At 33.8% G+C, this 27322-nt stretch overlaps 1 pseudogene; it reads left to right on the top strand.

The window, feature by feature from the left end:
• LOC149161029 (protein transport protein SEC24 A pseudogene) overlaps nt 1-26821 on the top strand; it is a 53432-nt pseudogene extending 26611 nt beyond the window's left edge.
• The last annotated feature ends 501 nt before the right edge of the window (nt 26822-27322 follow it).

Genomic DNA, 27322 nt, shown 5'->3' with positions numbered 1-27322 from the left:
TTGTCCAACATCCCCAACAGTGTCTACACCCCATGAGCACTATAAAATCTAAGTTTTTCCACCCTGATGTTGTAGACAATCTCTCTTGTGATAATCCTTGCCAAAATTCCAACACTGCAAAGGCTTCCTACCATCACCCTTGTTCTTCTCCTCAGACTGAAATCACTCCCCTCTCTTAACTGCATTGAATTTATTGTACAATGTTGCATTCTCCTTTTTGCTTGCATCCTAAGGTCTTACTTGCTTCTTATACCATTTTCCCTTAGTTTTGTCATTACCTTTCCAGCCTTGCTTAAGCTCTCACTTACGCTTAGACTGCTCATAAAAATGTTTCAACTTCCCAATTATTTCCTCCAATATCAAAGGCTCATCATACTCAATCCAATCTATAAATGCTAAAGGAAATCCACTAACAAATATTTTAACCTTCGTTTTCTCATCCTTAAGATATGGTACATACCTCAACAGCTCCAAGAACCTAGTCATATATTCTTTGTCCATCATAGATCCCATCTTCAACTCATAGAACTCCTTAGCCTTACTGTCATAATATCTCTCTAATAAGTACTTCTTTCTGAAAAGTCTCTTAAACTCATGCCATCTCAACTCCTCTATCCTGATGCCTCTGACATGCTTCACATCTTCCCAACAAATGTTTTCTTTTCCCTTGATACTGAAAATGGTTATCCTACCTTTCATATTCTCTGTATAATCATGCATCTCAAAAAACCTTTTCATCCTAGGTAATCATGCTTTTGTATCTTCTAGATTATTTATCTCTCCATCAAAGGTAGGAGGTTTTTCTTTCTTGAAATCATCCTAAAAGTATTGCTTCTCACTCTTCCCGTAAGGATGATAATGATGATAACCATGTTGTCTCTCTAATCCATAACTAGAATAGAAGCCATAACCACTACCTCTCCTATCAGATGTATCCATCCATCTACCACCTCTGACTGTGTCATCCCTGACTAATCAGTTTCCTCCACGAAACCTATTACCATATGCCCCATTAGTCCTTTCTTCCTATCCAAAATTAATCTGTCACTGTCCCTATCTCCACAAATTTGATAAACTCTGAAAATTAACTACATTAACCTCTGCATTTTTTTCATGTGCCTTGGAAAGTCTTTCCTGTGACTAAATGATTCTATCATTATTCTTCTTTACAACTCCAAATTCATGCCTTTAAACTTCTCAATGCATCTGTTATGTCAAGAGAATACTCATGTTTGTGCTTCTCATCTAATCTATAATGAGAGTCATATGAACTGCAATCCACCATTTTACTTGTCATCTTTGATCTTCTACTTCCCACAAACATTCCATGTCAGGTAAACCAAATATAAACATGATCCAACATACCTAAGTGAATTTTAAGGGAGGTTATCTCGTCTACACACTCAATCTGTATTAGCATAATTTATATATGTGTGTTTTTGTGTGTGATTCTTATAAATGCATGCCAATTTTCAATGTGTTTGTTATGCATGCATGCTTGTTATTTCTCATGATGGTCATTGTCATAGTTGTGTCGTCATGTTGAGGTTGATGATGCTGATGTTGATATAAATGTGTGTGATTCTTATGCATGCATGCCATTTTTCAATGTGTTTTTTATGCATGCATGCTTTTTATTTCTCATGATGGTCATTGTCACAGTTGTGTCGTCATGTTGAGGTTGATTATGCTGATGTTGACACAACTGTGACAATAACCATCATGAGAAATAAAAAGCATGCATCCATAACAAACACATTGAAAACTGGCATGCATGAATAAGAATCACATCTACCCCGAGCTCTAGTGTTGCAACCTCGCTCTAATATCAATTTGTAACCAACCACCTCCCACATTTACCCAATTTCACTCGCCTTCACTGGTAAACATGATATGAAGGGTTACTATAACACGAACCAACCTCGAAGCTCTAGTTAAGGAAGTGGGGCCTACAAACTAACAACTCACAACATCCCTCAGGGTTACAAGACACTTAGAGGCCAAGGACTGCCCCAGGTTACCAAACCCTAATTTGTGGCTCTTTTTCACTAACCTATACTCCAAACTACATGCATAACAAGGCTTGGGTGTAGCTATAAGCCTCCAACTGTATGTACAACACTGCCTTCATGTGATTATGAACCAAATTTCCCAGTTTAGAGGGTGCAGTTCTGAGATCTAACCCACAATTCCAGGCTAGAGCCTCTAGGCACTACCTAGAACTTTATGAAAATTTCCAGAATCATTATTGACATGAGGAAAAATCTAAACATTCAAACTCAAATCAATACCTTCACCTAGACTTCCTAGAACACACTAGACATTTCATCAAACACACGAAAACATGTAAGCTACAGGTCATGAATGCATATATGATCATAATAGTATGATATTTATCTGATAATCATGAAGAAGGCTCTATGCCCTCTTCACATAGTTCAGATAATTCTTATTAGTCCATATATTCATCAACCAATCAATAACTAAAAAATTCATGGTAATATCCATAGATAATACTCATCATATAACTAGGATAGAAACCATGGAAACTGAGCCATAATATCACCAACATAATTGTTACAAATGCTTATATATCAAAATAAGAAAATATCTCATATTAACATGTGAAAATACCAACCAAGTCAGGGACTTCCACGTACCACCTGACCATAGATTGGGCTGATCCAAATCTATGTTTCATCCAATCACTCATGTGCCATATTCCAAGAATTAATGTGGGATCTCATGGAATAAACAAAGACAAAACAAAACCATGGTTTCTAGAGGCCAAACCACCTTAAACCTCAACCACAATGATTCCACCTCTACATTTGAACATCACTAATGCCAACCATATCAATCTCTACCTAAGTTATCCATGGCTCCAGGAACTGATACCTCAACCCAAAACTGTCCAGAGCTCCATAGTGTTTGTCCAACCCAGCTCCAGGGACTAGTAACTCAACTCACCAAGGGCTCTAGAGTGTTTGTCGCAACCTAGGCTCCAAGACTAGTAGCTCAACCCAAGTTGTTGCAGGGCTTCCAAAGTGTTTGTTCCAACCCATAGCCATAAGGAATTACGAGGAACAATCAAAAAAGAATCAAGTGGAAAAAACCCACAACACCATGGCTATTCATGAAATGGAAAGGAAAGGCTAAAACCACTATCAATCCAGGAAAATTTACATGCCAATGACAAGACATATCCAATGAATCATACACATATACCATGTATTCAGAAATTAGCAAGGAAATCACACATGAAATCTGTTACCTATAAAGAAATCCAATTGTAGTTGTTGATCCAATTGTTTCCTTGTGCTTTCCTACTTTCCTTTTCCTTCTTCTCCAAATTCAAGTGAATGCTAAAGTGGTCAAATCATCTCCAAGAATACTCTCTAAGTGTGCAAGAGTATTAAAGAATGAAAGAATGAAATGAAAGCTATAAGACTGAACTAACAAAATCTGTGAACAAACCCTCAAAAGCCTTTTCATCATTGAGGCCTTTATTTTCCTCATTTTCCTTCATTTTTCCTCTACTTTCCTCTCATGCAAATTTGTGTCTCTTCATCTTCCTTTTCCCATATTTTCCTTGATTTTTGTAAATAAAATGCCAATTATTGTCACTTTTTGTTTCCAATGCCTTTGCCAATTTCCATAGCCAATAATTAATCACAAGTGATACTCATCATTATATTTTTCCCAATGTTCAGCTTGGAATACGTATCCCATGACCTTGGTCTTATTTTATTTACATGGAAAATCAAAGAGGGGTTGTTATATTCTTGCTAGTTTCTCCACACTATTGATGGTCCTAATTTATTCCATGTCAATTGGCCACCACCCTTTAGACTCTTACAACCCCTTGTATGTGTTATTTTCTATTATCTACAATGTTAGGAATAACCCCTTAACCTTCTGCTACTATAAGGAATTGATTCCCAATTGTACTCTACCATAGGTAGACATGTATGTGTCTCTTGTTACTTAGTTATCCCCTCCATTGCATTCTCCAAACATGCTACCTCATACGATGTGGGTCTGACCTCCTTATTTCCTAAACCCACTAATTTTCTAGTACTCAGGGTTGCTTCATGTGCCTTAGAGTGTATTTCTACCAAGGATAATGCACACTAATATATTGCTACCACAAATACTGCCTCAACTAGTTTGTTTCCCCAAGTAGTGCCTCAGAGGAAATTCCCTTCCATGTATAATGTCTAAGAATGAACTCATTGTCACAGTTAATATCATAGAGGCAATTCACTGTGAAATCACCTCCTTAGAGGAATTAGTAGTTTCCATATAATTACTTGTGTAGTTGACAAAGAAACCATAGCTTATTTATTGTTCCACCAAGCAATGAAAAAACATATCCCAAACATGGAAGAATGGTATCTTGTATTGTAGATACAAAATGGAATGTCAAGGCCAAAATGGCACATCATGGCTAAGACACATAATAGGTCACTCATTGACTACTTCCACCCTTAAAGCTACTAGGTGCATCTCCCAAAACAATGATCCTCCGCTTATTTCCAACAAAAATTCAAGTATTGTTACAACCTAGAGTTATTTATTTTTGGGAGACCAAAAAATGGAACAACATTAATATATTTTTTTCCACAATTAACACACTTAAAAAATAATATTTTATAACTCAAGCCAAGAAGACGCATGAAAAATTAAGTTATATGCCATTAGGGTCATGTACCCTTCAGGGGCCTTAACCTCTTTGCAATGCTTCCCTACAACAATTACAAGAATCAAAGCATGACATTTAATCAAATGCCTAAACTAAATTCCATTCATGATAGATAAATATTTCATCAAGAGACGATCTCATAGTGAATAACTTGGGTGATGATGGAGATTGACTAATATATAGAGCACTAGGTAGGACAAGGTTCTCTAAGGAAACAACTTGTGTAGAATCATTAGGTGTAGAGTCAATAGGTGCAAGGTCGACAAGTGGAGAGAAAATGGATGAAGCAAGGGGAGTTTTCATGGGGAGGGCTAGTTCAACCACAATGAATGAAGCAATGGGAGTTGTAATACGGGGGGGATGGTGCAACCACAATGGTTGAAACAAGGGGAGTTGTATTAGTGAGGTTGGTGTAACCACAATGGGTGAAACAAGGGAAGTTGTAGTAGGGGGGACTACTGTAGGAACTAAGTATGAAAGAAGGGAGGCTATAGCAAGGCTAACTAGGACCTTGAACCAATTAAAGAAGTCAACATTTTTACTCAAACACTCCTACAATAGCTCCTCAAATTATTCAATAATTTGCAATACATGCTACATAGATAGGTATCGATAGAAGTTCTTGAAAACTCTGAGTTGGTATCATGAATGTGTGCATGTTTGTGTGTGTATTTTTGAGAACCTCATTACCACAATTTCATCCATCAAACTTCTTATGAACACCCCAAAAACATCCATTATGTAGACTTGATTTATAATGTTTTTAATCACTATAAGTTAATATTTTATAAGTTAAATAACAGTCAGAAATTTATAACTTCCATATCAAAGAGAAATTTAAAAATAAAATAAATATAAAAATAGTACTTTTAATAATAATAAAAAATAAATATATAACTTCCATATCAAAGAGAAATTTAAAAATAAAATAAATATAAAAGTAGTACTTTTAATAACTAACAAACAAACAAAAATGTTAGTCATTTTAACAGTCTACTGAAATTAACTTGAGTGGTTGGGTAGAATAATTGTTAGTTCAATTTCTGAGAAGTATAATTGTATTCATCTTCACTTTCCCTTGAATTGAGAAAAAAAATTATTTTACCTCCAACAATAAAAATAGAAAGTGTTCAACCATTTATGAAAATAGTTATGATCTTTTTATTGGAAATGTTGAACTTCCTTGGGCCGTGAAAGGGAGGCATGCCAATAAATTAAGCATATTGTTGCTCACATGATGACTTCAAACGAATTTCCAGGCCAACATGCAAATTCTGTACTATCATATCAAACATGGTAAACAGAAAATAATACTTATTCTTGATAAGTAAAATTTATCACCGCATAAGCTGAAGGTTCATTGTAAAGAGAACAGTTCCTGTGCATTACAAGAGATTGGAGATTCGCATCACAAAAATCTCTTCAACAAATTTATATACATCTAGAGCTACATGAAATTTATATACATCTAGAGCACACAGTACATGAACTAGAGAAAAATTCACCCTCCGCCTGAAGAAATGCCCACAATCGTCTGTGAACACTACACCCATTTTCGATGATTGTGAACACCACCCATTTTCTTTGTCGAATTGGACCAATGCCCATCTCTGAACTATGCACAGCTTTGTTTGAGCAATTCCCATTTTCTTTGTTAAAGAGGAGAAATTCCCGTCTCTTAACCATGCACAGCTTCGTTTGAGCATGTTCAAATTGGTGTTGTCCATACTTGGCTCTGTCATTCCTGTACCATTGTCGTGGAGAGCCCATTCAAGCATTCCAATATTATTAAGGGGTAGTGAAGCTACTCGTCCTTTCTCTGCTCTTAGGATTCCTTATTACGTCCCATAAAATCCATGAGAAGAAGGGGAGTATAGGTTCTTATCATCCAAGATCAGAATTTAAGCTCCTTCAGAATGAAAATGGGTTCATGACTAAATGTGTCTGATCATCAGGGCTGCCATTGTAGTAGTCTTGCTTGAAAATGGAGGCCACCATGGGTATGAACTCAACTACGCCATCGAGTTTTCTTCTCGCAATGGATTTGTGGTGCTTGTCTTGGAGAAACTGTAACATTCCGACCAGATTTTCTTTCCTGTGGGCAATAATGCATGCAGCGAGAAACCCAGAGCTGAAAAGATGTTGAATCTGCAGAACATCTGAATGGGCAGGGAAATCCAGTATAGAAACCTTAGAAATTTTGTATGTGCTTGCAACTGTATTTTCGATCAGAATGGCTATGAGAAGATCCTCCCTCTCAAATTTTCACTCAAAGTTAATGCCATTCAAAATTCTCCATTTGTGACCAATTTTCTTCTCAAAGTTAATGCCATTGAAAGCTCTCCATTTCTGCTCTAAATGCGCTGGACATTTCCTTGCAATAATATTTTTGTTTTGCACAACCTCTCAGTCAAATCAAGATTAGACACCTTAAATACAAGGTTACAAAACTATGATACCAAATGGAAAGAAAACCGAAGTGTAGATACACTTCTAATATTAAACAACAATGAGATAAGAATGTACATAAAATTTCAAATGACAATTACAAATGAAAAATAGAAAGGCATGAAACAAGTAATAATCATTATATAACCATATTTTTGGGAAAACATTTCTTCGGGAAAAATTTTGGACACTTTGTTTTCTTCTTACCCTAACACTTAATAAATATTAATAAGAATAATCAAAGCCATAAATTATTAGAGTTTAACCTTATTATTCAATAAAAAAAATCATAAAAAAACTATAAACTATTTAGGGCTTTCAAATTCCACATGTTGGAACTCTCAATAATTAATTGATATTTATTGTTGCTTAGCATTTATTGCCTAAGAGTGATCTACATTTATTCCTGGTCAATACTAGGTGATTATTCATTGCTACTACTAAAAATTTATTCCCTACTATATCTTAGACATCATTACCTATTTTATTATAATAGAGAAATATCTATAACACACATATCCTAGGAGATGTTACAGTGTATGATCATATATTTACATTGCCCATGAAAATATGTAACCAAGAACATATCTTAGCAAGATTTTGTCTCATTTGAATATTAATAAAATAACAATCTATCTAGCTCTAAACCACTTATGAGGGTCCCAACCTTACACCATTCATTTAAAAATTCAAGTGAAGGTTTCCTTCATTGGATCATTTTCTACATTAAATATTAATTTAAATTTAAAAGAAACACCTAAACAAGGTACATTTGTTTTAAGGATTGATTAATGTCATAGCAAGCCTTTCTACCTCACCAATTTTGAAGAAGGAAGGTTACACTAAGTCCCAAGACAACTCTAATTCATGAATCAATGCCTCTATTGCTTCCAACTCAATGAAAAGAGGTTATTTTTCAATCTTTGACATGTAACCACATCTCCAATAATAATTTTTTACATTAGATTCACTTTATCCTTGCCAAAATGACATATTGGATTGATGGAGTCAATAAAGCATAGATCAAATATGGAAACTACATGAAATGTAAAGGATAAGTGTTGCTCTACATACCACAAATAAGCCCTAGCCTACTAATTTGCATTGTAAAATGTTGTCCTTAGAAAGCAAGGTATCCTAATCAAAAAATTGTTATGAAGATGATCTCATGTTAATCTAAGAAAGAATAGATTTATTGCATGCAAAACTAACATAACAACAATAGAAATAAGAGTAATAACATCCTCACATTACTCTACCCCTATGAAGCACATTATAAGGAAATCACATCAACAATCCAACAATTTCTTACAATACAAATCAACATGTGAAAGAATAAATGTGCAGTGAAATCCTCATATAAAAGTTAATATTCCTCCATAAAGCTCCAAAAGTGTGTGAAAATGAAGTGTAACGAGAGAGCTCCTAAATATTTAAACTCTTAACAACCATTACCATGGAAAGCATACTCTTCTTTAAATAATCACTTTTTTACTAACTGCATGAAAATCCAAGAAGAAAATAATATAATAATGGAGTAGTTAGATAAGTTTTTAATCTATGATTAATTATGTCACCACCATATGTATACACAGCCGTATCCAAGAGTGCTTTCCCTCATCCCAAAATAGGAAAGAGATCATAATAAAAGTCAGTTGTACTAGTAAAATCAAGTATGTTAACTAGGTCAACATATAAAAAATCCACAACATTTCACCTTCCAAGAGTGGATGCACATAAAACATAGATAAATAATGTTCAAACCTAGAAGATATGCTCAAGTTTCCATCTACAAAATCTCACAAAGTGGACCCTCCAATTTGCACAAGAGATAAAACAATAAAATAATCTTCCAAAGAGAATGCTCCATATCAACCTCTAAAAATAGAAAATGTTACACATATGCATGTAACCAATCCACATGTGTGAATCCCGAGTCAACCAAAGCCATGGATGAATATACAAGATGCCAAGTAGATAGAGCACTCCACAAGAAATTAAGTAGTCAAAGCCAAAATAGCAAGTGGACCATCACCAACAAGACAAATCCATGGAGGTAATGGTGATTTAGCGTTTCACCATACCCAAACTCCATTAAATAATAAAACATATACCTTCAAGAATATCAAGAAGTATTTCCATAAATGTGGTTCACAAGAATATGTTCCAAATATAGTAAGAAGACCAAAAACCAGCATACAGAAAACAAATAAGTGGTCCTCCAAATACTCCACATGCATCCCCATAAAATTCCTCCATAAAAACCTAAAATTAAATGATATATGTTCCAAATTAAAGAGTTTGAGATGTTGTCCAATAAAAATTAAAAATTTACTAGTATGGCAAAGATGTCTATATAATAAGTGACAAAACATATAAAATAGGTCTACCATAGAAAATGTTCCATATAACTACCTTAACTACCATGGAAAAACTATAATATATGCATGTGAAGAAAAAGTGCAAGATAGTTAGACCTCATCAATATTTTTAGTAGTACCTCATCAATATCCTCTCTTTTGATTATCACGGTTCTGAGATAAAACCTCTAGCATATTTTACCCTATAATTTTGTTGTGAAATTAAAACCATAAACCTATCTTAATATTTAACTTATTAAAAATTAGAATTTAAAAAATCCAAAAATTTATAAAATAAAAGTAAAAATTATCTAGTTATTAACTTACCTTATTTTAAAATACTAAAACTAAAACAATATATATCTTAATTTACGATATTAAATACGAACTATGAAATATATAATCTTTACACACTGATACATATGCTTCAAATCAATCAATGCATAAGCCGGCATTGCAAGGTGTATAATCCTTGTAGCGTAGTGTTACTTTTCAAGGCAATTTTAAATTGTCACACTGTTGATGGTTAGCCATCAATAAAATTTTTTACATGATTATCAAAAAAAGTTGAATATATACACGAAATGTTTCAAAACTAATAGTATATGTCTGAAATATGTATTACTTTTACTTTTGACGACACTCTCCAAAGTTCTTGCCTGGCTGAACCGTTTATATGATCTGTGTATATAAATTTACAGCATTTCACAACATGACAGTGGATGAAATAATGCATAAAGTGTAAACATTTTCTAATTTTTTTTTTTTAATTAGATATTTTTCAAATTTTGATTTTAATACATATTCACTGTTATTAATTTTGTTAACAACTTGACATCGAAAAAGAATAATAAAAATATTAAAATTATTTTCACATAGGTTAAACAGAAGTATATGTCTTAAACATGTATTACTTTTACTTTTAACGACACTCCCCAAAGTTCTGGCCTGGTTGAACCGTTTATATGATCTGTGTATATAAATTTACAGCATTTCAGTGGATGAAATAATGCATAAAGTGTCTAAACACTTACTATTTTTTTATTATTATATATTTTTCAAATTTTGATTTTAATACATTTTCACTGTTATTAATTTTGTTAAAAACTTGACATCGAAAAAGAATAATAAAAATATTAAAATTACTTCCACATATGTTAAACAGAAATATCTCCCGTGTTAAACAGAGATCTCTTTCATCTAACCAGTGCAGTCTTGAGATTATTTTGACCCTAATCTTATTCATTTGGGCAGCTGCATTTCAACAGGTTTATAATAACCAGTAAGCGGTGCAGTTTTAATACATGGTTACATCTTTCATTACTATTGGCTTCTCTGTTTATTGCTATTGTTTGCGTTCTTAAGTGGCCAAATAATAACTATATTACTCTACACTATAGGCTTATGGGTGAAGCCTCCAAGATTTGAACACGAGTGAGACTTTTACAAATAAATTTTAAACACCAAAATTCTAAATACCTAAACTGATTATGAAATTTGCTTTTACATTACTTGTATCTCACTACCAGACATAGCATTAAATATACTTTATCTAGATTGAAAACAAGCTCTATCAAAATCAAACACAACATTAATTATGTATTGGTTAGAAAAATATAAACTCTAAATTTAATATGTGATTTCTCCACAAGAAAAAGTTGTTGAAATCATAATTTCAACTATCGTAACAGCTGAACAGTCCCGCAGCATTTAATCCGGAAAACCACCTGTTTCATATCGCACCACCTTTCGCACAAAGCAGTATTTGTTAGAGGGCCTCTGATCACCCTCACTGAGCGACACACGTCCTGTGTACGTCTCCGAAACCGCCCATCTCCCGGAACGTAAATTTCATGCGACTTAGGCAAGCGATATACGTCCGATTAAATCAACGGACCAGGATCATTTCAACCTGCGTGATTTATGTTGTTTCGTAAATTGTAGGTGAGATGTTTTCAGTTTTAATATTTTATTTTTTTTGCACTGAAGTATGGCGAATTTAAAGATAGGTATGGATAAGTCAACGCATCGTTAAGTTTTTTTTTTGGTTTTTGGTATATGTAATGTTTTTTTGTGTGCATTTGAAATGTAATGCAAATAAAAAAAGGGGCACAGCGGTGTGAAAAAGAAAAGAGCAGGGGTTAATTTTTCAATGCAGGCATTTTGAAATGTGCAGCAACGCATATAAAATTTTGTTGGTGAAGATATGCAAGTAATGTGAAGCAAGTGAAGAACGCAGCAGCCTGAGCAGAGTAAATGAAACTAGAAGACTTTTACAGCAGTAAAAGTAAATTGTATTTTTTCACACAACAGTGAAAAAGAGTTATGTAAATTTTGTTTTGTTGGGAGATTGAAATGCAGTGCGAATGTAATCAGGTTGTATGTAAGAAAATTTTTATTTTACAGCAGTGAATGTAAAAGTTTTTCACATAGCAGTGAATGAGAATTTTACACAGCAGTGTAATTCTTTTTTTATGGAGGCAGAGTAATTTTTTTTGTGGAAGTTCTTGGTGAATCCCTCTGAGAGAGAGGAAGAAATATGTAACAGGCAGTATTTATCAATGAATATAAAGTTTTTATGGGTGTGAAAAATCTCTGTTCTCAGAAAATAATTTAGCTTCCCTGTGTTAAAGATCCTGTGGCAAAAACAGAGCATTGTTCTCTATTCTTTTGTGTTTGAAATTATCAGAAATTTCCAACATGGTATCAGAGCAGTTCCGGGCTCTTTGAAGGTGTCAAAGAAGCTAAAGGAAGGAGTTTTTTGCTGCAACAACTTCTCCAGAAGAGTGAAGTCTCAGGAAAAAGGATCCAGGTATTTCTCAGATTAGTTTTTTGTGTTACTGTTGAAGAAACAGTCAGTGTTTTTAAATACACAGTCAAATATTTGAAGCGTAGTTTAGAGTGCAAGGAATGGCTAGCACCAGCACTAGTATGGGTATTTTTAATACTCAGCTCCCACAGTTTAATGGGAAAAACTATGATTATTGGGCAATAACCATGAGAACCCTGTTTGCCTCTCAAGATCTATGGGAATTAGTTGAGGATGGTTTTGAAGAACCAGCAGATGAAAATGAGTTTAATAGATTAACTTAGGCAGAGAAGGATCTATTGAAGAGCAATAGGAAGAAAGATTCAAAAGCCATTGTATTTTTGTATCAAGCAGTGGACCAGAGTGTGTTTCCAAGGATAGCAGCAGTCAAGACATCCAAAGAAGCATGGCAAACTCTCAAGACAGCCTATCAAGGCATGGAGAAAGTGAAGACAACAAAACTACAGTTGCTGAGAAGAGATTTTGAGAATCTATGCATGAAGGAGTCAGACAATATTGACTCATTCTTCACACATGTAATTGGTCTGGTCACACAGATAAGGTCTTATGGAGAAACTCTTGAAGAAAGGAGGATTGTGGAGAAAATATTGAGGGTCCTACCCTCAAAGTTTGATGTGATTGTCACCACCATAGAAGAGACAAAGGATCTCTCAAACTTTTCAGTTGATGAACTTTATGTATCACTGATAACACATGAGCAGAGGTTGAGTAGAAATGAAAACTCATCTCTAGAGCAAGCCTTCAAGACCCAGATGTCCTTTGGAAGAGGAAGAGGTCAAGACAGAGGAAACAAGAGAGGAAGAGGCAGAAGCCAAAATAGAGGTGGAAGAAACAGTCCAACAAATGCTCAAGGAAGAGGCAGCAATCCAAATTGGAACCAAGGCCAAGGCAGCAGCCAACAAAGATGACAACATCATGCTCAAGGACAAAGGTATGAAAAATCCAATGTCCAATGTTATTACTGTAAAAAATATGGGCATTATGCAAATGAATGTAGGAAGAAGCAGCATGATATGAATAATAGATCTAGTGCAAATATTACTAGAGAAAATATCAGCCAAGATAATGTGTTGTTAGCTTGTAATATGGCTGAAACAAACAGTGATGATATATGGTTTCTAGACTCCGGTTGCAGTAACCATATGACAGGAAACATAGCCCTATTTTCTGCTTTAGATCAGAGTGTGAAGTCACAAGTCACATTTGGGACTAATAGTAAAATTTCTGTTATTGGAAAAGGAGAAGTTAAAATATTTACAAAGAAAGGTGAAAAGAAAACCATAGCAGATGTCTATTATGTTCCTGGAATGAGGTGTAACCTCTTAAGTATTGGACAACTTGTTCAAAAGGGGTACAATGTTTTCTTTGTGAATGATGTATGCACCATCATGGATAGAGCACCCAACAAACGATGCATTGCTGAAGTGAAGATGACAAGGAATAGGATGTTCCCTCTCAGAATAAGGGCAGCTTTGAAAAACAAAGAAGTAATTACATCAGTTACCCAAGAGGCTTTCCAAAACGTACCAAAGGATGAAAATTGGTTGTGGCATTTGAGATTTGGGCATCTCAACTTTTGAGGTCTTAATTTGTTGAGTAGAAAAGGGATGGTAAGAGGATTACCATTTATAGACAAATTGGACAGCCTTTGTGAAAGTTGTATCTTGGGGAAACAACAAAGAGAAAGTTTTCCATCAGGGAAAAGCATAAGGGCAAAAACACCCTTAGAGATTGTCCACTCAGATTTATGTGGACCGATGCAAACTCCATCACTAGCAGGCAGTCAATATTTTCTAACATTCATTGATGATTTCACAAGAAAAACTTGGGTTTATTTCTTGAAGAACAAAAGTGAAGTGTTTGAAAAATTTCGAAATTTCAAAGCACTTGTGGAAAATCAAAGCGGGCTGCATATCAAAGTTTTAAGAACTGACAGAGGAGGTGAGTATATCTCCAAGGAATTCCTACGGTTTTGTAGAGAAAATGGAATTCATAAGCAATTTACAGCTAAGTACACCCCACAGCAAAATGGAGTTGCTGAAAAGAAGAACAAGACCATCATGGGTATGGCGAGGAGCATGTTAAAGGCAAAGCATTTGCCAAATGATTATTAGGCTGAAGCTGTACACTGTGCAGTATATATTTTGAATAGGTGTCTTACAAAAGCAGTGATGAACAAAGTGCCAGAAGAAGCATGGAGTGGGAGAAAGCAAGGAGTCACCCACATGAAAGTTTTTGGATGTGTGGCCTATGCACACATTCCAGATCAGCTAAGGAAGAAGTTGGACAACAAAGGGGAGAAATGTATTTTCATTGGATACAGTGAGGAATCCAAAGCCTACAGGTTGTATATCCCATCTACCAAGAAGTTTTTTGTGAGTAGAGATGTTCAATTCATTGAGGAGGAAGCTTGGGATGGCAGCATAGAGAAAACAGTTAATGTTAAAAATTGTTTGCCTCATGATGAAGATGATGAGGAGATAGCTGAAATACATCCCCAAACAGTAGCGCCAACACAAGGACAACAAGAGACAACCTTGAGGAGAAATGAAAGTGCTTCTCCAAGCACACCACAAGGAGGAAATTCAAGTGCTTCTTCAAGCACTTGTACACCAAATGAAAGAGGCAAGAAGTTCAGAAATTTAAGTGATATTTATGAGCAAGAGGCAGCAAATGAAGGTATGAATTCTTTGTTTGCATTATATTTTCATGTTGATGACCCTATTCATTTCGAAGATGCAATTAAGGATAGGAAATGGATAGAAGCTATGGATGAGGAGATGAATGCCATAGAAAGAAACAAGACATGGGATTTGGTTGAGCTATCAAAAGGTAAAGGGGTCATTGGAGTTAAATGGGTCTATAAGACCAAGAGTAATGCTGAAGGCAAAATAGAAAGACACAAAGCAAAGCTGGTTGTCAAGGGATACAAGCAGCAGTATGGGAGAGATTATGAGGAAACTTTCGCACCGGTTGCAAGAATGGAAACCGTGAGAGCATTGTTGTCCATAGCAACACAAAACAAGTGGAAGTTTACCAAATGGACGTGAAGTCAGCATTCCTAAATGGAGTGTTAATGGAAGAGGTTTACATTGAGCAACCTCTAGGCTATGAGAAAAAGGGCCAAGAGCATAAAGTATGCAGATTGAAGAAAGCCCTTTATGGGTTGAAGCAAGTGCCAAGAGCATGGTACAGTAGGATAGATTCCTATCTACTGGAAAATGGATTTGACAAATGTGAGGAAGAACCCACCCTCTACATCAAATAAAAGGATGGTAAAATGCTAATTGTTGTGTTATATGTTGATGATGTTATTTTTACAGGTAATGATGACTATCTCATTGAAAATTCCAAAGCAATCATGAAAGAATAATTTGAAATGACTGGCATGGGTTTGTTGAGATACTTCTTAGGAATAGAAGTAGATCAAAATGAAAATTGGATTTTTATCTCACAGGAAAAATATGTTAATGAAGTATTGGAAAGATTTAACATGCAGGACAGCAAGGCAGCAATCACTCCCACAGTGATGGGATTAAAACTCAGTAAAGAGGACAGCAACAACGATTTTGATCCTAGTTTGTACAAGAGCATAGTTGGCCGTCTTATGTATTTAACTGCAACTAGGCCGGATATAATGTTTGCTGTTAGTTTAATTTCCAGATTCATGGAGAGGCCAAAAGAAGCACATTGGCAGGCAGCAAAAAGGATTCTGAGGTATGTTAAAGGTACTAAAAGGTTTGGCATTTTATATACTGTCTCAGAATGTTCAAATTTAGTTGGATACACTGATAGTGATTGGGCTGAAAGTGTAGATGATCAGAAAAGCACATCCGGTTATGTCTTTCACATGGGTTCAGGAGCCATTTCATGGGCTTCTAAGAAACAGCCTATTGTAGCATTGTCTACAGCAGAGGCTGAATATGTGGCAGCTACAGCAGCAGCATGTCAAGCAGTTTGGATGAGAAGAATGTTAAGGAGCTTATGCCAAGAGCAGGCAAAAGGAACAGTGATTTTTTGTGACAATAGCTCAGCTATTGCATTATCCAAGAATTCCGTGTTTCATAAGAGAACGAAACACATTGACACAAGGTTTCATTACATCAGGGAATTGGTAAGCAATGGAGAAATTGTTTTACAACATTGCAGGACTCAGGAACAGGTTGCAGACATTTTGACAAAGCCATTGGACCAGAAAAGCTTTGAATTTTTGAGGAAGTGTTTGGGTATGACTGATAACCCAGCAGTTGAAATTAAAGGGGAGTGTTGAAATCGTAATTTCAACTGCCGTAACAGCTGAACAGTCCCGCGGCATTTAATCCGGAAAACCACCTGTTTCATATCGCACCACCTTTCGCACAAAGCAGTATTTGTCAGAGGGCCTCCGATCACCCCGACCGAGCGACACGCGTCCAGTGTACGTCTCCAAAACCGCCCATCTCCCGGAACGTAAAGTTCGTGCGACTTAGGCAAGCGATATACGTCCGATTAAATCAACGGACCAGGATCATTTCAACCTGCCTGAACTTTTTTTTGTTTGACCGCCCACGTGAAGGAATTAATGTGATTTATGTTGTTTCGTAGATTGTAGGTGAGATGTTTTCAGTTTTAATATTTTATTTTTTTGCACGGAAGTATGGCGAATTTAAAGATAGGTATGGGTAAGTCAACGCATCGTTAAGTTTTTTTTTGGTTTTTGGTATATGTAATGTTTTTTGTGTTCATTTGAAATGTAATGCAAAGAAAAAAAGGGGCACAACAGTGCGAAAAAAGAGAAAAAGAAAGCGCATATAAAATTTTGTTGGTGAAGATATGCAAGTAATGTGAAGCAAGTGAAGAACGCAGCAACCTGAGCAGAGTAAATGAAACCAGAAGACTTTTACAGCAGTAAAAGTAAATTGTATTTTTTCACACAGCAGTGAAAAAGAGTTATGTAAATTTTGTTTTGTTGGGAGATTGAAATGCATTGAAATGCAATGCCAATGTAATCAGGTTGTATGTAAGAAAATTTTTATTTTACAGCACTGAATGTAAAAATTTTTCACATAGCAGTGAATGAGAATTTTACACTAATTTTTTTTATGGAGCAGAGTAATTTTTTTTGTCGAAGTTCTTGGTGAATCCTTCTGAGAGAGAGGAAGAAATATGTAACAGACAGTATTTATCAATCAATATAAAGTTTTTATGGGTGTGAAAAATCTCTGTTCTCAGAAAATAATTTAGCTTCCCTCTGTTAAAAATCATGTGAGAGCATTATTCTCTGTTCTTTTGTATTTGAAATTATCAAAAATTTCCAACAAAAATTATACATTAGACTTTCAAAGTAAGGAACATAAAGTTGGACTTTCAAGGGAAAGAACGGAAATGAAGCAACTATAACATAGCTATATAGACTAAAAATCCATTTGCAAAGCGCTTGAATCAAAAGGAGCACACGCAAATATAGAGTTATGCGGTACCACAGAGGACATCGTATTTTCGTCGACCCATAAACGAGTTTATACAAAAGTAAGAACATTTTATGTTACATACCTTGGAGTCTAGAGTTGTTTGATATCCGAAACACTCTTTCTTTAGGAAGAATACCAATTATGGAAACCTGCAGTGGGATTTTAAAAAAGCAACTATGCCATATAATAGAAATCACCAAAAGTCAATACTGATGTAGTAACTCTCAAAACACAGATCTATGAGAGGGATTAAAATGAAATGAGAAGTAATCCTCTCTTTTACTTTAAAAATTCCGAGTTCGGTTAAATCTAAACTTATAGGTGCCTTATCCATTGAAGAGTTCAGGAGTAACTGTTTATTTTTAATCAAATTTTTTTTGTACCAGAAGAATTGGTAGACAGTTGGACAGACTGCATTGTCTCAATACACCTAAGCTTAATGCAATTTCTCATGGATATGTTAACGGATTAACTTTTTCATGAGGGATGGATTGTTATGGATGGTTAATTCAGCAAATGTAAAATTTTCTGAATACTTTGTCATAATGGATAATAAATTGGTGAACTATTTTATTTAAGGAGTCTAACTAATGAGTTAATTTCAATTCAAATTATAACATGAAAATCAAAAAATATACATTCACAATCTTTAATCCTAGAAATTAAATATATATTTTCTCATCTTTTCACAATTAATTTGTGTATAACTTTAACTCTAGAGATTGAATATATATTTTCTCATAAAGATATTATTTCTAACTTTTTCTAATGACAAAAAACATTCACAAGTGTAAATAACATTTTCTTAAAAACCTAATCCCTCATTTCTTTATTTTGTCACACTTTTTCCCTTATTTTGATCTAATTGGTTTCTTGTTTAACTCATTTAGAGTATTTAGTACAACTACTTAAAGGACATGATTTAATTTTCCAAGCTCTTAACATTGGCTTTTTTTGATTGAAGCTTTACTTATTCTACATAATGGTGGTTCAACTTCAAATTTTCCACGATAAGGGGAGCCTATTTTTCCCTGGTAGTTTATGAATATTTTTCCTTCAAACACTCCTATAGTTTTAGTGGGATTAAAAGTTTAAAATAATTGTTTATTCTACTATGAAAACTTGTCTATGCATGAATATATGGACATGTCATGAGAGGTGGGCATAGGGTCCTAATTTTAGAGAGCAAAGTGTGAATTGCCCATGGAGTTGATATTCAATTCGTGGTTAGTGATATTGATATCTTTTAGTTGCAAGATATTAAATTGTTTTTATACTTAAGTTAGTCATTCATATTATAAAGCTAGGTTATACTGATTTTTTATCACTATGTTGAAGGTAAAGGTGGGGTTGGCATACCATATTATCCAGAAGAATAGCATATTGTTCAACATAAGATTAAAACCTTATACATGAAATTGTATCATATGGGCCCTATTTTATTTTGAAGGCCATCTCCTAGGCATAGCCAACATTTATGCTCCATATGATGTAGACAAAAGTGTATCCTTATGGGAGTGGTTGTTGGAAAGGATGCCTTAAAAGGCATGTTGGTTGTTTTGTATGACATCAATAATGTGAAGACTCTAGAAGGAAATTTGTGGAAGTATCACATATCTTTTTTCAAAATATTTGAGTAAAAGATTGTTATTAGAATGCAAATAAACATGAAAAAATAAATCTTAAAGTTAACAAGCAAGTATTTAAACATAAATACCTTAGTAATCACCATCATAATCATTCATAAACCTGAAACTAAAAACACTTCAATAAATGAAAAATAGTATTAAAATTGAAAAAATGATTTATAAAATGTCTCATGAACTTTATCCATCCAAAATTGGCTCAACTATGCATTTTAAAAAAAAATGGCTCATCATGCCTAGGATATATAATCACACTGTGTGCAAAAACATAGAAAAATGTTATTGAGTATCATAGATACAAAATAGAACCCCATGGCCAAAATGGCACATCATATCTAAAGGTACATAATAGGTCACTCACTACTCCCACTACATAATAGGTCACTTACTACTCCCACTGTGACTAGCTGCATCACAAGGAAATGATCATCCTCTTATTCCCAACAAAAGCTCAAGTCTTCTTACATATCTGAGATATTTGTCTTTATTTGTCTTTCTAGAGACTGCAAAAAAAAAAAACAAAATTCATATAAGTTTTTCCACAATGAATTAATGCACTTACACAATGATAATTTATAACTCAAGTCAAGAAAACTCACCAAAGATGAAAGTATATATCATTTGTGTCTTGCTTTCTTCTGTGGCCTTAAACTATATGCACTGCTTCCCTACAATAGTTACAAGAATCAAAACGAGAAATGTAATCAATTTCCATAATATATATTCCATTCATGATAGAAAAAAAATTATTAGCAAATGATCTCACTGGTAATGGAGATTGACTAGAACTAGGAGTGCTTGGTTGGACAAGACTCTATAAGGAAACAATTGGTGTAGGGTCAATAGCCAAAACAACACTGGATGAAACAAGGGGATTTGTAGTACAGGGGGTTGGTCCAACAATAATGGATGAAACAAGGGGATTTGTATGAGAGGGGATTGGTACAACCATCCTTGATGAAACAAGGGGATTTATAGTGGGGGGGTTGGTGCAATTGCAATGGATGAATGAAGGTGAGTTATAGGAGTGGGCACTGATGTATCTATAGAGGAAGAAACAAGGGGAACGATAGCAGATTCAATTGGGACTTGGAACAACAAAAAGAGAAGTCAACACTAGCACTCCTACAATTTCTCCTCAAATCATTGAATAAATTGCAAAACACCCTAAGTAACAATGGAAGTTCTTGAAAACCCTTAGATTGTATCTATGCACATTGAGTTAACAACTTTGTGTAGTGGTTATAAGAATGCTTATCAGATCATGAATGTGCCCAAATTTGTATGTGTATGATTGGAGCCCTCATTGTCACAATTTTATCTATTAAACTTCTTAGAAAAACTCCAAAAACTTCTATCATATAAATTTGAATTAAAATATTTCAATCATTATAATTTAATTATTCTAAAACTTCCATATCAATCATAAATCTATAACTTCTATATAAAAAAATCGCAACTCTTTAAATGGTATAAAGGAAAATTTTAAAAATAAATAATAACTAGAACCTCAGAACACTCCAACCACTCCACCATTTTAACTTATGATTAAAAAAAATTCAAATTAATTTTTATTTCTAAATTATTTAACCAAAAAAGTTATGATTCTTTATCTTAAAAATGTTGAGCTTCCCTATACAGGGAAACAAAGTTTTGCGAATAAATTAAAGAGATTGCTCCTCACATGATGAGTTCAAACGACTTGCCTGGAATAAATTACTCACCAAAGATAAAATATAAACATGGAAATTCCGTACCATCAAATACAAATACAGTAAACAGAAAATAATTCAAATTATTCCCTCTCAGTAAAATTTATCGCGGCCTATGCCGAAATTCCAATGTAAAGAGAACAATATCATGACAAAAAGCACTTTAACAATTTCTTATACGTCTGGGTTTTCATATACATCTGGAGTACATGGTACAAATAACTAGAAAAATGGGGTCCTTACCAGTCTAAATTCATTATGTTTAAGAAAATTCATGGCGTATAGTTTTGTCCGAGGAATGCTGTAGTATGTAAAATATGTTGTAATATATAAAATATTATTTTAACTAAATAATTGTAAATTTAAAATAATTTATTTATAATTTATTTGGGGTTTGAAAATGTAAATGGTATACTAAAATTTTCATTTTTTTGAAAACAGTTTTATTGTGAATTAATATAAAGGGGTATTGATTTAATAATAAAATTATATATAGTTGTTGATAGATTGTTTTGTTAAGATATTTTTTAGATGAAGGTTATTTGCAATTTGTGAGTAGGTGATTTAAGGTTCAAATATCTTACCATGTTTTAGTGAGTTGGATGATATTAGTGACTTTCACACCTTAACCAATAATTAATTCTATAAGTGAGAGACAAACTAACAAACAAAACATATAACCATGAAATAAAAAGATAGATGAGAAAATTAAGGTTTTATTCAATTTATTTTTAATCATTATAAAAGTTATAAAGATGATGAATAACTTTTTTCTAAATTTTTTAACTTGAACAAAGTAACTCATATATGGTTGTCAATTTGAGTAAAGGAGCCTTCAACCAAAGAATAATAATCCAATAGGTTCGAGAAGATTCTAAGGAGAAAGACATAGTTCACTAATTGATTGAGGATATGGAGCTTGGAAATAAGGACTTTATTCCCTTCAATGTTGAAGCTCTCCTTTTTACAGTATGCAAAAGTTTCCTTTAATACACTAAGTTTTCAATTTTACTTTTAAAAATAAATAAAGATTTTTCAATTAAAATATTATAAAATGGTTAAAGGATTTTAGTTTGAGTGGTTTGATGAAAAAATATTTTTAGCAAATGAAATAAATAACAAACCATTACATAATGATTTCATAGAGAAAACACTTCCAATAAAAAACAAAAAACAAAAAAAGACACACACTTTAGAACATACCCCATTCATTATTTAGTGACTAAATGGTTATAGTAGGTTATAGAGTGTCTACTCTTTCAACAACATTATTTAGCAACAACATAATGCTTGTAAATAAATTTGGTAGCATAACGATGAGTCAAATCTCACACACTTGTTTTCCTCAATAAACAGGAATTACAAAACCATAAACCATTTATAGTTTTATAGTTCCACATTTATTCTACATTTATTCTGGTCCACTACTGAACAGTTGTGGAAATACTTAATATTTATTCTCTACTACAACTTAGTAATCATTAGTTTCTCTACTACATAAATACAAGGTTTATGACCAACATATCACAACATTCTCCCCCTTGTCATACACCTTCTCAAACTATAACATATATTGAATGGAACTTGAGCTAAATTCTAGGGACCATAAGGTCCATATACTCACATCACCACTTGAATTCACAAGTGCTCATTGATTTTGACAATGCAGTTGCAACATTCCAATAGTGTGAGATTTATACAATGTCACATTTCTATCATCTACCATGTCCTTTGATGAAATTGTATTGGTTATCTATATTTTTTTCCTCACATGATAATTCATTTTTTAGCAAAAGGAACAAAATTGTTACCACACATTAAACCAAATAACAACTATATCACCTAGCCTTACTTATGAACATTCTAAACATGATTTCATAAGCCAAATGACCTCCTTAGAGGCATGAGTAATTGCCATGTAATCTAAATTTGTAGTTGATGAAGAAAATTGATTATTTTTTTATCCAAATTATTGCCTCACCAAACAATCAAAGTAAATACTCACTCATAAATATTTATACCACATATATATCCCAAGCATTGAAGAATGGTATTTAGTACCCTAGATACAAAATAACATGTCATGGAAAAATAGCACACCATGAAAAAGTTACATAAAAGCCCACTCATTAATTTCTTCGATCCTCTTCTTACTCCCAAAAAAAAAATCTCAAATCTTCTTACATCTTGAAGTTACTTTTTCTTTCTAGAGACCAAAAAAGGAAACAACATTCATATAAGATTTTTCCTCAATGAATTCACACACTTACAAAATGAATTTTTATAACTCAACCTAAGAAAACTCACTACAAAAAAATATAATCCATTTAATGTCTTTTTTGGGGCTGGTAATTTTTAGTGGATATGGACAATGTTAAAATTCCTTAGTAGATATGGACATTGTTAAAATTCCTAGAATTTAGTGGAACGTGGAACTTTGATATAAACTATGATTCAAATAAAGCTAGGAAAACTATGATAGGGTCAAAGGACAATAATTAAAGTGGTAAAAATGTTAGTCTGTGGAGCAAAAAAGTGAATAGTAAATTATTATTCTAGGTCTTCCCTAGAATAGTAAACACACACTCTCTCTCTCTCTCTATATATATATATATAACAATTTGTTATCTATTGATTTGTTTTCCAAATTAAATTTACAAAATAAACTTTACTTACTCATTTTAAAAGGATATTATCTAAATTTTGTAAAATGAAGTAAATCAAACCAAAATTTTACTTCACCAAAGAAATGGCAAACTATTTAAAAGAAAACTAGTTTTCCATTTATTAATTCATTTTTAAGAAAAAATAACTAAAATTTACATTTCAAGTTATAAATTGTCAATAATTCCTTTTATTTATTTGATTAGATATAATTCCACTGAAAATTCAAAAAATGCACTCTACCAATTGAAAGTCAACCTTGTATTTGGTTCACCAATTATAAGATCAATGTATATGGCCACTACCATGGGAAATTTAGTCAACCTATTTGGCTCACCAAATATAAGATCAATGTATATGGCAACTACCATGAGAAAGTTTGAATTTTGGATGAATCTACACAAATGGAAGTCAAGTGATTCGTCATTAACTTTGAGAATATTAACTTGATTATGCCTGTGCAATGAACCAATATAGTTTAAAGTAATATACTTTCATTACTAAAAGGTAGTGTTTACTAATGTTTATAGACTAAAAATTGAAAGGAAGAATAGGCTAGGAATATACCTTGTACACTAACGGTTGAGAGAAGAATGTGGTGAAAATTTAAATTAATAGTTGCAAATGAAATGTAAAAAACAAATGAAATAAATAGAGAAATATTATACAATGTTTTCATAGAGAAATACCTTCGAAAGAGGAAAAAAATGCACACTTTAAAGCATGCCCAATTCATTATTTAGCCACTAAATGGTTATAATGTGATACAGGTTACTTTGCTCTTACCAACATTTTTTAGCAACAACATAAGGATTATGAAGAATTTTTTTTCCAACATAATAATAAGTGAAAACTCACACACTTTGTTTTCCTCAAGCCCTAGCACTCAATAAATAAGAATTACAAAACCATAAACCATTTATGGTTTTCTAATTCAAGATGATGGAAGCTAGTACAGTTTATTTGGCCAACTAATGCTACTTAATATTCATTTCTTGCTAACAATCTACATTTATTCCCCATCATTAAACAATTATTCCCTATTACTAATCAACATTTTTTACATGCTACAACTTAGTAATCATTAATTTATCTTCTACAAAAGTACAAGGTGTGTGACACATGTCACAACCTAATCCCATTTTTTATATACCTTTCATGAGGATAAGGGAGAATGGATGAAACTATGAGATAATTTCTAGGGGGACAACGTTTGGATTCACATCAACATTTGAATTTACATGTACACATTGATTTCATCAATGCATATGAAAAATTCTATAAAGTGCCAACTTTATCTAATATCACATTTTTATCCTATACCATGTACCTCATGAAATGGTGTTGGATAGCCATATGCTTTTTTCTTTGCACGGAAATTCAAATTCTTAGAAGAAGAAATGCACTTTTACTCGCACATTAAACCACATAACAACTCTATGACCTAGCCCCACTTCTAATGATGTTTTTAAGCCAAATGACCTCCTTAAAGACATGAGTAGAAACCATAAAATATACATGTGTATTCAACAAAAAAAAACATATTTTATTGCTTGTTGATCCAAATCATTGCTCCACCAAACAATCAAAACACATATTTGTTCATAGATATCCGTACTACACATATATCCCAAACATGGAAGGATGGCATTCAGTACCTTAGATATAAAATTACACCTCATGGGAAAAAGTGGAACATCATGGCTAAGATACATAATAGGTCACTCATTGATTGATTCCGCCCTCATAGCTACTAGGTGCCAAGAAAATTATCCTCCTCTCACTCCTAATAAATATTTAAATATTGCTACATAATGGAGATACTTATCCCTTGAGAGACTAAAAAAAGGAAAGAACATTCATATAATATTTTTCCACAATAAATTAACACGCTTACAAAATGATATTTTATAATTCAAGCCAAGAAAACTTACTATAGATGAAGCTAGATGTTGTGAGGTTCTTGCACCCTCTCGCTTCCTTAACCTCTTTTCAATGTTTTCCTCCTACAATTACAATAATCAAAGCATGAAATTTAATAAAAAATCCTAAAATAAATTCCATTCATGATAGATAAATATTTCATCAACACATTATCTCACCTTGGCTAACTTAGGTGATGATGGAGATTGACTAGTAGACTGTGCACTAGACTTGATAAGTTGCTCTGAGGCAACAACCGATGCAGGGTCAACAAGTGCAGCCAAAAGGGATGAAATAATGTGAGTTGTAGTGGGGGAGGTTGGTTCAACCAAAGTGGATGGAACAAGGGGAGTTGTAGTAGGGGTTTCTAGTGCAGCCATAGTGGATGAAACAAGGGGAGTTGTAGTAGGGTGGGCTGGTGCAACGAAAGTGGATGAGACAAGGGGAGTTGTAGTAAGGGGGACTGATGCAACCACGGTGGATGAAACAAGGGGACTTGTAGTAGAGGAGATTTGTGCAACCACATCGGATGAAACAAGGGGAGTTGTAGTAGGGGGGGCTGGTGCAACGATAGTGGATGAGACAAGGGGAGTTGTAGTAAGGGGGACTGATGCAACCACGGTGGATGAAACAAGGGGACTTGTAGTAGAGGGGATTTGTGCAACCACATCGGATGAAACAAGGGGAGATGTAGTAGGGGGGGTTGGTGCAACGACAGTGGATGAGACAAGGGGAGTTGTAGTAAGGGGGACTGATGCAACCACGATGGATGAAACAAGGGGACTTGTAGTAGAGGGGATTTGTGCAACCACGTCGGATGAAACAAGGGGCTTTGTAACAGGGGGCACTGTTACAACCACAATGGATGAAACAAGGGGAGTTCTAGTAAGGGGCACTAGTGCATCCACACTGGATGAAACAAGGGGAGATGTAGTATGGGGAATTGGTGCAATCACAGTGGATGAAAGAAGGGGAGCTATGGTAGGGACAGTGGATGAAAGAAGGGGAGCTATAGTAGAGGCAATGTGTGTAGTCATTGATGATGAAACAAAGGGGACTATAGCATCGTCAACTGGTACCTGAAACCAATTAAAAAAAAATCAACATCGACATTCAAATAGTCCTACAATGTCTCCTCAAATTGTTCAATAACTTGTGAAACATGCTACATAGTTAAATAATAGTGAAAGCTCTTGAAAATTGTGTGAGTTGATATCTATTCTTAATAACGAGGACGTACAAACATTATAATTTTGTGCTGCTTTTGGTTTTGCATTCTCTGTTTTCATACTAAAATTTTCTTTCCATGTTACTTAAGATAAAAGAAACGACGTTGCAAATGTTGAGCTTCCTTGTGCAGGGAAAGGAAGGCATGCCAATAAATTAAACAGATTACTGCTCACACGATGTGTTCAAATGACTTACAGGCAAACATGTAGATTCCGTACTACCAAATACAGTAAACAAAAAGAAGGGAAGGCATGCCAATAAATTTAAACAGATTGCTGCTCACACGATTTACAGGCAAACGTGTAGATTCCATTCTATCAAATACAGTAAACAAAAAATAATAATTAAAAATTT

Source organism: Pinus tabuliformis, chromosome 5_2 (genome assembly GCF_031772625.1).
Source record: "Pinus tabuliformis cultivar Carrire ecotype Pingquan chromosome 5_2, CPIR1, whole genome shotgun sequence".
NCBI lineage: Eukaryota > Viridiplantae > Streptophyta > Pinopsida > Pinales > Pinaceae > Pinus > Pinus tabuliformis.
This window is presented reverse-complemented; position numbering and strand designations above follow the sequence as displayed.